This window comes from Callithrix jacchus, chromosome 12 (genome assembly GCF_049354715.1).
Source record: "Callithrix jacchus isolate 240 chromosome 12, calJac240_pri, whole genome shotgun sequence".
Classification (NCBI taxonomy): Eukaryota; Metazoa; Chordata; class Mammalia; order Primates; family Cebidae; genus Callithrix; species Callithrix jacchus.
The window spans coordinates 31,980,001-31,993,797 of NC_133513.1; the positions used below are offsets into that span (position 1 = coordinate 31,980,001).

A 13,797-nucleotide genomic window follows, 5' to 3' on the forward strand; every position below is an offset into this window, starting at 1 on the left:
TCCTGAACAAGATAAAACAATGTTTGACACCAGCCAAGAAAAGAAATATGCAAGATAAGTGATAAACAAATAGAGTATATTTATAGAGGCAAACAGACATGATTTTATTGGTGACAGATATGGCTGATTCATGTTTTAGTTAAACCCCACATCGACTTAATGTGTATATAAAGTTGCAGACTTGCATCCAAAATCATAATAGGTCGGTAAAACCAAACTCACAAAACATGAAAGTCAAGGAACCTACTCTAAAAAAGAAACCCACTAATATGAAAATTGCAAAACAAGAATGAGAGAAACATTAACCAAAACACTTCTATATAAAATATATATATACAATTAAGAAATAGTCCTCTTAGATAACTACAATTTTCAGCCATGACTGTGCATCTGTGCTGAACAGGGATTTTGAATCATGACTGCGTTAGGGAGACGCTCAGGGGGCAGACAGTGCCACGTCCAAAGAAGCCACTGCTCCTCCTCCTGCCGCCGCTGCTGCTGCCGCTGCCATTCTCTGCGCCTACACCCTCCACTGGGCGCCCACTCCGTCCTGGAGTGCGAAGACCCTGTTCTTTCTGGAATGACAGACAGCTTTTCTCCCGGCCTCCTGGTTTGTTCTCCCGGCAGGTGCAGGACCCGAGATCTGAGCTGGTCCTGCATCTCTGAGCAGCCAGGTGCCCGACTGTGAGAACCGGGAGGTGAGCTGCGAGGAGAAGAGGCGACAGGAATGCCGGGCTGATGTAGAGGCGCGAGCAGGGATGGCTGCTGCCTGGGCCAGATGGTCAGAAGAACCAGAGGTCGCCACCGTCCCCGCGTTTGACCCCCAGCCGCATTCATATATTCTGCGCTCGAGAAAAGGAAGCTGCAGTGGGAGCTGCTGCTCCAGAAGGCGGAGTGGCCCGGTGGGGAATACACAGCTGCCACCGGCTACCTGGCGAGATGGTCTGCAGCCTGGGCTTGTGAACATCCGCCCTTGTGCAGGACACACCGCCAGCCTTGTCCCGCTTGCCTGCTGTGCAAAATGCTCAGGTGCCAGATCTCAGGCATTCTTGGCAAGCGTACTGGAGGCAGAAGGGAGGAGGGGTTTGTCAGGAGTTCCGAACAGAGGTTCTTGGCATAGAGAGGAGAGAGAGGTGGCTGACTGTTTCCAGTTGTAGGTACGGGGTGGCAAACCCCATGGGACCCTGTTTTTTCAGTGAGACTTTAGTTAAATTGTTATCTGTTCACCCGTTTGAGCCTCTGAGAACAGAGGAGAGGGGGCGCTTTTAAATTGGTCTGGTCATAACAGTCTGGACTCTTGCCCCGGGCAGATCTTTTTCTCTCCTTCGGGGTCTCTTTGCAGCCTGGAGGCTCACAGCTGTCCACCCCGGGTGTCACTAATACAGTATCTAGTTAGGACAGGCTGGCACTGATGCTGAGGTGCAGCACGATCTGGTCAGATCTTCACCTGCTACAGGACGTTTTAGACTTCAGCAACCTGGCCCATTTTCCTCAGTCCGGAAGCCCCTGTGAGCCTCAGTGTTTCTAGGTCCCTGCCCTGGCTGCCTCTCTATTAGGGTCCCTCTGCATTTACCTCACCTAAATGCACTAGGACATCACTCTGCCTTTCCTGCTTTCCCACAACAGGCCCCATTCAACTCCAACAGGACATGTCTGGACCATGTGCACCCCTCTTCAGTGTTAAATCTTGGAAAATATATTTTTTTCACTAAACATGTAACAATTTAACATAAAAGGAGGTTAGCTTTATGCACAGACATGCATGTAAATATGTACAAAAATTCTAAAGATGTGGGAAGATTAACATTCTTACACTTACTTTGTTCAGTTATTTTATAGTTTTCCTCTCTCACTTGCTCCTTTTTTTTTTTTGACAGTCTTGCTCTGTTGCTCAGGCTGGAGTACAGTAGCAAAATCTGCAGCCTCCACCTCCTGGGTTCAGGAGATTCTCATGTTTTAACTACCCAAGTAGCTGGAATTACAGGCATGCATCACCAGGCCCAGCTCTTTTTTGTGCTTTTAGTAGAGATGGGGCTTCACCACATTGCCAGGGTGGCCTCAAACTCCTGGCCTCAACTCATCCCCCTGACTTGGCTTAACAAAATGCTGGGATTACTGGCATGAGCCACCATGTTCAGCCTGTCACTATCTCTATGTTTATTTGTTCAATAGGAAAATTCTCAGTGAAAACATCTCAGTATGATGGAGATAAGCTTGCACAATCAATTATTAATAAATGCAGAGTGGAAAATTTTCCATTTCCCATTTGCAGTTCTTAGAACTAGGACTAAAAACTCCTGGTTATAAACTCATTCGATAAGAAGTTGTAGCATGCCCTAATTTTCTACATATTCACCTTCATTTGGGATGCCTTTTTTTTTTTTTTTGAGATGGAGTTTCGCTCTTGTTACCCAGGCTGGAGTGCAAGGGCGCAATCTCGGCTCACTGCAACCTCTGCCTCCTGGGTTCAGGCAATTCTCCTGCCTCAGCTTCCTGAGTAACTGGGATTACAGGCACGCGTCACCATGCCCAGCTAATTTTTTGTATTTTTAGTAGAGATAAGGTTTCACCATGTTGACCAGGATGGTCTCGATCTCTTAACCTCGTGATCCACCTGCCTCGGCCTCCCAAAGTGCTGGGATTACAGATGCCTTTCAAACGTGCTAGAAGAGAAAGAAGTGGGGACGTGTCCCCCTTACAGCTACTCTCTTCCCCTTGGTGAGTTTCCAGTTTGTGCATTGTCTAGATGACTCAGGAGCTGATGATCAAAGGGAAGAGGTCGTACTTGTCAGGAGAATGCTTTGCTGCATCAGGATTCAGCGAAGCTGTTTACTGCCTGGAGCCCATGAAGCCTCCACAGACAACATGAAGCTCAGAAACCACAAGGAGTGAGCAAAAATGCTCTTTTTGGATTTCTAAGTGGTTGCTGCTGCTTCTTACATCAGTCTTGCTTCTGACCACAATGTGTTCCTGGTGCTTCTTTCTTGGCATTTTGCTGTTTGTGTCCAAGAAAAAAGTCCTGGATGGCAGTGGTGAGAAGAATGCGTGCCTGCTAAAGCTGATCTGCCGGTGAGCCCTGCAGCCTGTTCAGCAAAGCCTAAAAATCTTGCTCACTGCGTGGTGATTCAGACCATGGAGGATCCTCCTGCTGTGGTTCCGAGTTCAGAAATAATTGTGCCTTTTCCTGAATTCCTGGGATTGAGAGGAGGTCATGCAGAGGTCTGGTGTAGTTGCTCCAGCCAATGTGATAGTTTCTTCGTGGCTTGTGTCTGTTTCTGCCACAGGGGAGACTCAGTGTACATGGGCTGCTAAGGTGTTCCTGCTCCAGGTTGCCATTGAATCATGACATCCCTGGAGCCCTTACCCAAGACCCACCAGTGCTAAAGGTGGGTTGTGTCTTGTTGACCAAGATTCTCAAATGGTGACTAAGGATGACCAGGCTGAGAGTTTCCCTTTGTGATGTGGTAAAAAGCCCCATAAAACTGCATACCTCAACCATACCTCGGCTTTCGGTTGAAACTGCTCTCCATAACCCTAATGTGACAGGCAAGCAGTCCAAATTTATACCATCTTGGCCCCTGCAACTTGTAATAAGTAACTAAGGTGTGTGATTTCCACCCATACCCAGACAATCTGTAAACTAACACTTATCTTGACTTCTGTAAAGCACTTAAGTAACAATCAGAATATCTGAAGTCCCCTGGCCCTCGGAATGTCCGGAGCCCCTCACCTTCATCTCCACCCAGGAAATAATTTACGGAATCCACTGGCCTTGTCTGAAGCCCCTCACCCCCATCCCTGCCCTTCACCCTCACCCCTGAGGTGGTTTATGGGCATAAAAGGTCTTGACACCCTCCTTTCGGGGCCATGGGTTAGACTCAAGTCCTCCACGGCCATCAGCAATAAAGACTCTGCAATTTGGCATGCTTTAGTCTTGGTGTTGACTTTCTATGCTCACTCCAGTACAACACCTTTGAGGCAGAACTTTCAGGCCAGCATCTCATTTTTGTTGTCATCATAAAATTTTCCTTTTGACAGAGGCCAGAAAAACGTTTGTGTGTGGGAGAACCTTTTATCCTAGAGTTGGTACCATTGACACAAGACTCCTAAGTGCCAGAAGACGTTGAGCGATCTCTCCCACCTGCATGGCCAATGTGGGCTGAGCATCCTGCAACCTGCAGAGGGATCTAAAAAATTATAGGATGTGGGAGGTGGAAAAAAACTGGTAAAAATAACAGGTGGCTGGTCAAAGAATAGGAGGCAGGAAGAGGACCAGGCCTGCCTGGAGATGGGCACATGTTTTGCTCCAGCCAAACAGTCACATGAGGTCATGGTCTCAGACCTGGTGCCAGGTAATTCTCAAGCCCCCTTGTGCGTGGTCTGAGAGCTTAGGTCTTTGGTTCTGAAATAAAATTTAAATTTTGGACTCTGGAATGCCTGTTTGTTTAGCCAGTTTCTCTCTATTGGTGATTCCAGGAAAGGAATTCTCCTGGAAATTCTTGATAATTCTTTTCAAAGGCTTCAATGAATACACTGATTTGTGATTAAATGATGGATATTCATTTCCTTCTGTCTTCTTATTTGACTCACACAATAAATATTAACTATGGCAGGAATGATCATATCATTGTTTACAACAGAGAAAACCTCAAGTCATTCATAGACAACACCAAAGCCTCATTCTCCTATATTAAACATTCTCCTACATTAAACTTTTTGAATTTTCTATGTCAACATTTAAAAACATAAAATACTACAAGTGAAATATAAATACCTCACTGGGCAGCAATTATTAAGGTAAATACAAGAAGGAACCAAATATATGAATACACATACAACAAATAAAGACGTTCAATCAATTAAATTTTTTTACGAAATAGAAGCCCAGAATCATGTGGCTTAACTGGTAAATTCTACTAAACATTTAGTGAAGAATTCATGTCAATTCTTCACAATCCCTTTCAGAAAATAGAAAACAGTTATTAGGAACACTTTCCATTTTGTTCTATGAGGCCAGTATTACTCTGATATGAAAGCCAGAAAAAAGCATCATAAATGAATATGGATATGAATAAAATTTCCATAAATACGCACCTAGAAATTCTCAAAACAAAGAGTGAAATGAATGAAGAACATGTCAAAATGATTGTACACCATGAACAAATGGAATTATTTCACAAATGCAATATTGACCTCTCCAATAATCAATCAATGTCTTACACAAAGAAATAGGATAAAGGAAGGTACCAGAAAGATCCCTTCAATAGATACAGAGAGCATTTGACCAATTCAATATTCATTCATGATTAATCTCCCTGGAAAGGAGGACTATAAGCAGACTTTCTAGATCTGCTAAAGGGCATCAATGAAAATCTTATGACTAATCCCATAACAATAAAATACTGGTTGTTGTGTCGTGATATTTTAGAACAAGACAAAAATGTTAACCTCCAAAGAAATTACATTAAAAAATCATTAATGTGGGAAAATAAAAGGTTGAAATTGTCTATCACTGCAGATGACATAAACTTGAATATAAAAGTTTATAAGAAATTTATTAAAACTCACAAAAACCAATAAATGAGTTCAGCAAAGTCACAAGATACAAAATCAATATAAAAAGTTTGGTAGTACCTTAAAATAAAATTAAGAAAACAATTACATTTGCATATGTATGAAAAAGAAATAAATATTTAGGAGTGGATTTAATTAAGCACAATTTTACAGTAAAAATAAAAACTTTGTTAAAATAATTTTTTAAAAAACTGAAAATATAGGCATCAAAGTTCAGCTATTTAATATTATTGCATTATCCAGTGTAACCCTTTAAACTCCACACAATGAAATAAAATATATGTTAGCATTATTTTTAGTGTAATAATCACAGGTTGGTAGAAAACTCATTATTATAAAAGAAACTAATTCTACATGCTCAGAATAGCCTTAGCCCATCCTAACTTTTCTATTTTACATCAACGGTAAATCAAATAGATTTTGTTCCAATAGATCTTAAGATAAAATCCAAATTGTTAAATATGCAAGATAGATTATAAGCTCACCAAGGCTTTTACTCAGTGTGGGAATTCAGAGAGCATAAATTTGCGAAGACAAAAGCAAATGTTTTTGAATGAATTATGAGGGACAATACTCACAGGCATGATTCCCACTTTTATCAATTGACTCATGTAATCTTACTGTACAAAAAACTACCTCTGATTGTAGATAGATGCTAAATGAATCACCACCAAGTTCATATCCAGGAGAAACGCTCACTATAGAGGATTTTGTACCCTGGCTGATGACACTATTCTGTCTTTCATAGGCTACTCTAAAGTTTCTATAATAATTGTAGAGTTTAGTAAAGTGGAGCCCCGGGCCTGCCATCCGCATGCTCCTGACCAACAGCAGCATCTCCCGTGAACACAGTGGCATAGGGTGTGCAATTGACACCACCTTGCTGCTGTTCACCTCCACATACAAACTTCCTGTACCCTTTGCAGCAGAATTCCACCTGGCTACATCTGGTTGGCCAGAAGCCCTGCAGGTAGAATGGGATGGTGAGGAGAGCACATTTAAAGAACAGATGGGAGCTCAGAGGCTGCCTACCTTCCCACCCTTGCCCACAGGCAACAGCATTCACCCAGCTGTCCAGTGTATATGTCTGCTGAAGGCTGCTGCACTGTTCTTCATCACAGAGATGAAGTGACAGCAGTCTGAGGGCACCACACTCCATGGCCGGGCTCTACTGCTGGTGCCACAGATTTAGGTGCAATGGTGGGTGAGCCAAAGACAGGTCCTGCCTTCCACACCCAGGCCACACTCCCACCAATTTCCAGGCTCACCTCGATGTCCTGATATGATGTTCTCCTTAGAGCTCTTGTTCTTCATCCAGGAGGTGGAGAGAATGCGGTTTCCAGAAACCAGGCAGTGAAAGTTGGCTTGGGTGGCCCCCATGGCTGGCAGTTTCTGGTCCATCCACTGGGGCCAAGTCCAGTAAGGGGTTTCTGTTGGTGGAAGTGCACATGAAGGCCACAGCTGAGGTGGGGAACATAGGCCCATCTGACCAGACCCCCAATTCAAGGTTGCCCTGCCCACCCCCAGCCTCAGTTTTCTCTCCTGTGTTTGCTTTTCAAGGACTTTTTCCTGGGCTGAATGAGGCTCCCAAGGGCTTCAACATGATGTCTCTGCCCAGTCATGCTCTGAGCTGTGCTATGTGTCCCCTTCCATTGCCTCCACCTCCCCCAAGTGGCTGCTTTTGCTGAGATGTTGGGGTGCTTCATCCTAGCCTGAAAACCTCCAAGAATAATAGAGTCTCCAGGGAGCCCCCACTCCCCCAGGGAGGCACACTGGGAAGGTCCACCAGGAAAGAGACCCAGCAGGTAGTCCAGCTAAGTGAATGACCCAGGACAGGCATTGCGAGCAGTTTAACAGGAAGGAAAACCCAGCCTCTTGCATAGCTGGGGGCCTCAGAAGCAGCCTTGGCCCCCAAACCTCTGAGCCCCTAAGCCACCCTCTGCAGAGCTCCAGAGCCCAGCGGGCACCAGTGAGGATGGCCTCCCAGAGGCCTCAGCTCTTTTTGTCCTAGTGACTGGGACGGTCAACCCCCCCCCCCGCCCACCAGCTCAACTAGTTTTTTTTCTTTCTGGGGGTTTGGGTGTGGCTGCCTTCCTGTCTGGACTTAAGGGTAGACTCAATTGCCGTACCTTTAAGAGAGAGGCACCAGGGACCCAAGAAAGAGGAAAAGGCAGCCCCTTCCCCAAAGTGACCTCCTTGCCATTCACATGCAGCAACAGACCCACCTCTCAGTGGTGGATGCTGAGGCACAGGTGGCAGCTGTGTAGAGAGACACAGGGAAGAGGCACATGGCACCTCTGAGCTATACTCCTCCAGGGATAAGGGAAGGAGATGTTGGGTGATGAAGACAGCTTAGCTAGCAGGCTGTGGCAGAGGCTGTTCCCAGGACTGGGAGATAACAATGACTTAGCGCCGCCCACTTCTAGACTGTGCATTCTAAAAGTGGTCCTTCAGTTACCCCCACAGCTTAAGCCCATACCTGCCTGGGACTGCCAGGTAGGCAGAGGCAAGCAGGGACTCAGGGCAAGGGCAGTAGGGTCTCTGGGCAGGGGCAGAGGTCATTACGGCAGGTGAGTGGAAATTTGTATTCCCTTCCTGAGTCTGCCCCTCTCCTGGGGACTTTCCTCTTTTTTCCTCTGCCTCTGTCTCCTTGGATGGTTCCTTCTCCCTTTCTTGCCTGCTCATCCCAGAGGTCCCAGGGGCTCAGCCCACTGCCATTGGTCCCCAGGTTGTAGCTGCCCCTTCCATGCCTGTCCCATGAGGACCCTCATCTGCATGAAGGTATATCTGGGCTCCTCTGAAACCAGAAGCCCCACCTCCTGGACAGACTGCTCCACAGCTGGGCAGAGTCCACCTGCCTGCTCTCTCACAACCACAGCCCATTCCCCCTAAATGTTGTTGGAACCTTTTTCACAGCCCCCACAGCCACCCTCCCTTCCTGCCAGGCTGTAGCTTTTGTCTCCTGGTGCCTTACACCTCTGTCCATCTGCCCAACGGCAGCCACCTGAGTCCCCACAAAGTGCTGTGCTCAACCTGCAGTAGCCACCTCACCCAGAGCTAACATCAAAGTCCCCACAGGCCATTCATGGCCTCCTCACTGCTCCTGGAACCCCAGGGCCCTGTGCCCTAAGCTCCACATCTGCAACATGGGCGTCTCCTCCCACCCTCACCCTGCCCCCAGAGCCCAAGACACCCAGAGCCATCTAATATGTATATAATACAAATTACATAATAATTTGCAATACATCATATTACATACAAATTATGTCATATAAATTTATCATAAGACATGCAAATTATGATCTCATAATATATTGTGATGTTATAATGTATATACATTATGATGTCATAATATATTGTGATGCAATAGTGCATACTAATTTTGATTTCATAATATATTGTGATGTCATAACACACTAGTTACTATGCCATAATATATTTTGATCATTAATATGTACAAGCTATGACATCAAAATATATTTTGACATCATAATACATAAAAATTTTGATATCACAACATATTGTGATGTCATAGTACATACTATAACATCATAATATATTGTGATGCCATAATATATACAACTTATGATGTAATATATTGTGATGTCATAATATCATGTTTATTTATCATATTTATGATACAATGACAAAATTTTGTTAGGTAATTTTATAAGAAAATTGAGTGGGCTGGGCGTGGTGGCTCACTCCTGTAATCCCAGCACTTTGGGAGGCCGAGGTGGGTGAATCACGAGGTCAAGAGATTGAGACCATCCTGGTCAACATGGTGAAACCCCGTCTCTACTAAAAATACAAAAAATTAGCTGGGCATGGTGGTGCATGCCTGTAATCCCAGTTACTCAGGAAGCTGAGGCAGGAGAATTGCTTGAACCCAGGAGGCGGAGGTTGCTGTGAGCCGAGAACGTGCCATTGCACTCCAGCCTGGGTAACAAGAGCGAAACTCCATCTCAAAAAAAAAGAAAGAAAGAAAATTGAGTGAAATTTTGTAATAACATTAACATATAAAAATTAAAATCGTGGTGAAAGATGAAAGAGGAGCAGGCATCTCACATGTTGGGAGTGGAAACAGAAAGGATGGGTGAGGAATTTGCCTCACTTTTAAACCACCAGATCTCATGAGTACTAACTACGACAAGAATGGCGCAGAGCCGTGCGTAATCCATCCCCATGATTCAACCACATCCCACCAGGCCCCACCTATAACATTAAGATTAAAATTTATTGTAAGATTTGGAGGGGACATATAAACTATATTATAGGGCCATTAGAAAAACAGATGAGGACAAATGTAGTGACTCATGCCTATAATCCCAGCACTTTGGGAGGTGGAGTTGGGTGGATCACATAATCAGGAGATTGAGACTATCCTGGCTAACATGGTGAAAGCTTGTCCCTACTAAAAGTACAAAAAATTAGTCAGGTGTGCTGGCAAGTGCCTGTAGTCCCAGCTACTCGGGAGGCTGAGGCAGGAGAATCGCTTGAACTTGGGAGGCGGAGGTTGCAGTGAGCCGAGATTGTGTCACTGCACTCCAGCTTAGGTGACAGAGTGAGACTTCGTCTCACACACACAAAGAAAAACAGGTGAAACATTCTACTGTCCAGATACTTTCATTCCTGAGCAAATGGCTAAATGATTGAATTCAACATTGTGTGGTCAGGCGAGAGAAGGGAGGTGTACAGGAGACTTTGGCTGCATCTGTCCCACTTCCCTTATGCTCTTGTGAGTTCCAATGTCACCACCTGAAGGGTTATTTGTGGACATTATTATTGCTATTTTTGTGATTATTCTGATTTATCTTATCTTAATAAAAATATATTTTTTCAGCTTCTCATATATTTTTCTAAAACACCCTAAGGGTTTTGATTAAATTCCTTGTTACTGTGTCTTATAAAAATTGACAGAGAAATGGCTAAAATAGATTAAAATTACACAAACTCCAAGAGTCAAGTTTCTATTGGGCAGGCTTAGGAAGGACAGAACTGTAAATACTCCACCAGCGTAGACATCAGAAACATGGGGCCTACTTTCTGTCCCAGCCCTGCCCAGATCCACCCACTTCTAAGGCCTCATCCAGGTATGGTGTCATCCTAGAATCTCCTCTCTCAGAACTAATTAAAGGAGATTAGAAATTTGAGTGGTGGCTCCTGCTGCTTTTCCTGAGCTGGTGCCCACAATTTTCTGAAAATAAAAGGCAGATAAATGGGAGCAAATAATCATATATTCATGGGCCACAATTTTATTTTTACTGAAGCCAGTGCTTTTAGAGCCATCACACCTAGCGACCTGTTGTTTTTTTTCAACTTCTGAAGATCCAGTAGTTGCTCTATAAGACACAAGAAAGTCAATATAAATACAAAAAATCCTTCTGAACAGTTCACCCTTTCTTTCTGTATTGCTCTCATCTGTCTATACAGCTTTTATTCTACACATTTTCTTTCTAACATAAATAATATTTAAAATAAAATAAAAAATAGAATGCTGGAATCTTCATTTAAATCATAGGAATTACAGTGCACTTAGCACCCAACTCCCAGGGTGCTATGAGAATTAACTCCCATCATGTGATGTTTTCAGCACAGTGCTTTGTAACAGACTTCTGAACACAGGGCACACACTCAATAAACATCATATGAACTTATGGGTACATGTTTTTCAAATGCAGACTTACTCAAACATTGATGCCTTTTCTAGGCTCAGTAAACTTTAAAGAGGCAGCAGAGAAAAACATGCTTGTATATGGTGATTGGTGGTTTCCACTTTGGGCCAAAAGTATCTGTGTTGTGATAAGAGTGTTAGGTGTCAGAAACTCTGAGTGCTGCACCTACTTTCTCTAGCTGAGTGCTACTACAACGGATGTAGTGGGAGAATCATCAATATTAGGAGAAGACTGTAAAGAAGCCAATTCATGGACCCCTTCCAAACCTACAGAATCACATTACTAAGAGAGAGGCCTGGAATCAGAAATTATTTATATGTACATATAAATTATTAATTATATTGCAATGTTTCACTAAGTGGCTGTCAGCCTAGGTTCCTAACCACAATCACATGACCACTTTAAAGTAATACCATCACCTGTGCCCTCTCCCAGATTCTGTCTGTTGATCTCAGTGGGACCATCCATATGGTTTTAATTAGGAAGTCAAATTGTCCCTCTTTGATGATAACATTATATTATTATCTAGAAAAAGCTAAAGACTACCAAAAACTTTAGACTTAAAAATAAATTTAATAATGTTTCAGCATATAAAAATCAATGTACAAAAGTTAGTAGCATTTTAATACATTTAATAATGATCAAGCTGAGGACCTAATTAAAAAGTCAACTTTTTTACAATAGTTACAAAAAAAGTAAAATAACTGGAAATACAATTAATCAAATAGGTAAAAGATCTCTACAGGGAAAACTACAAAACACTGATGAAATAAATCATATATGATACAAATAAATGAGAAAAACATTCCACGTTCATGGATTGAACAAATTATTATCATTAAAATGACTATAGTCCCCCAAACAATCTACATATCAAATGCAATTCCTATCAAAATGCCAATGTTAGCTTTTATAGAATTAGAAAAAAGTTGAAATCCATATGAAACCATACAAAAGCCTGAATAGCCAAAGCAAACTTAACCAAAGACAACAAAGTTGGAGATACTACATTATCTGCCCTAAAATCATTCTTAATATCCAAAATAGCATGGCAGTGATATAAATAGACATATAGAGAACCTAAAAATCAAACCACAAACCTACACACAACTGATCCTTTACAAGGTCAACAAAAACATACACTGGGGAAATGACGTTCTATTTAACATATTGTGCTGGAAAAATTATATTGCCATATGCAGAAGGATAAAATGGAACCCCAAACTCTCACCATATACAAAAATCAACTCAATATATATCAAACTACTAAAATGTAAGACCTGAAATGATAAAAATTCTAGAAGCAATCTTATGATAAACTGTTCTAGACATTGGCCTGGACAAATAATTTATGACTAAGATCTTAAAAGCCAAAGCAACCATAACAAATTAGACAAATGAAACAATTAAACTAAAAAGCTCCTGAAAAAAAAACTTTAATTAACAAATGAGCAAAAAACTATGGAATACAAAAAATGTTTGCAAACTATGCATGTGACAATGAACTAATGTCTGGAATGTATAAGGAAATCAAACAACAAGAAAAAAACAAGTAATGTTATCGAAAAGCAGGCAAATAATGGGAACAGATATTAAAAAAAAAAAGACAATGATGACCAATAAGCATGTAAAAAGTACTCAGCATTGCCAATGATCAGAGAAATGCCAATTAAAAACCACAATGAAATACCATTTGACACCATTCATAAAGGCTAACAAAAAGAAGAAAAATGACAGATATTGGCAAGGATACAGAGAAAAAACAAAACACGCATTGTTTGTGGGAATGTAAATTTCTACCTCTATGGAAAATGGTATGAAGATCTCTCAAAAAAATAAAAATACAACTTCCATTTGATTCAGCATTCCAACCACTGGGTATTTACCCAAAGGAAAATAATTTATTACATAAAGAAGATACCCACACTCATGTATTTATTGCAGCATTATTCACAATAGCAAAGATACGGAGTCAATTTGAATTTATTACTCAATGATTGAATAAAGAAAATGTGCTATACATTTATACCATGGAATACTACTCAGTCATAAAAAGGAATACAATAATATATTTTGCAGCAATATAAATGGAACTGGAGGTCATTATTGTACGTGAAATAACTCAGAAGCAGAAAATCAAATACTGCATTTTCTAACTTATACATGGGAGCTCAATAATGTGTACACTTGGATATAGGGACTGGAAAAATAGACACTGGAGACTCAGAAAGATGGGACGTGGTAGAGGGTTTAGGAACAGAAAATACCCAACTGGGCCAATGAGGACTGTTCAGATGATTGTTATATCGAAAGCCCACACTTCATCACTATGCAACATATCCATGTAATAAAACTGCATTTGTATTGTCTAACATATTAGTAAAGAGAAAAAAATCTGGCCTTTCTCAAGAGGGCAGACTGAATAGACCCCTTAATTTTTATAAATATTTAGACAGTAAAATAATTTTAATAAAAATATATTTTTTTGAGCTGGAGTCTCGCTCTGTTGCCCAGGCTGGAATGCAGTGGCAGGGATCTTGGCTCACTG

General features: G+C 42.0%; 1 long non-coding RNA gene across 2 annotated transcripts in view; it reads right to left on the reverse strand.

Moving 5' to 3' along the window:
- Positions 1-13,797, reverse strand: part of LOC144578629 (uncharacterized) — a 61,571-nt gene that overhangs the window by 35,723 nt on the left and 12,051 nt on the right. For both annotated transcript variants that reach the window (XR_013524813.1, XR_013524812.1), the window contains one exon: positions 6,843-7,004. This is a non-coding gene — a long non-coding RNA (uncharacterized LOC144578629). The remainder of the gene's footprint in view (positions 1-6,842; positions 7,005-13,797) is intronic.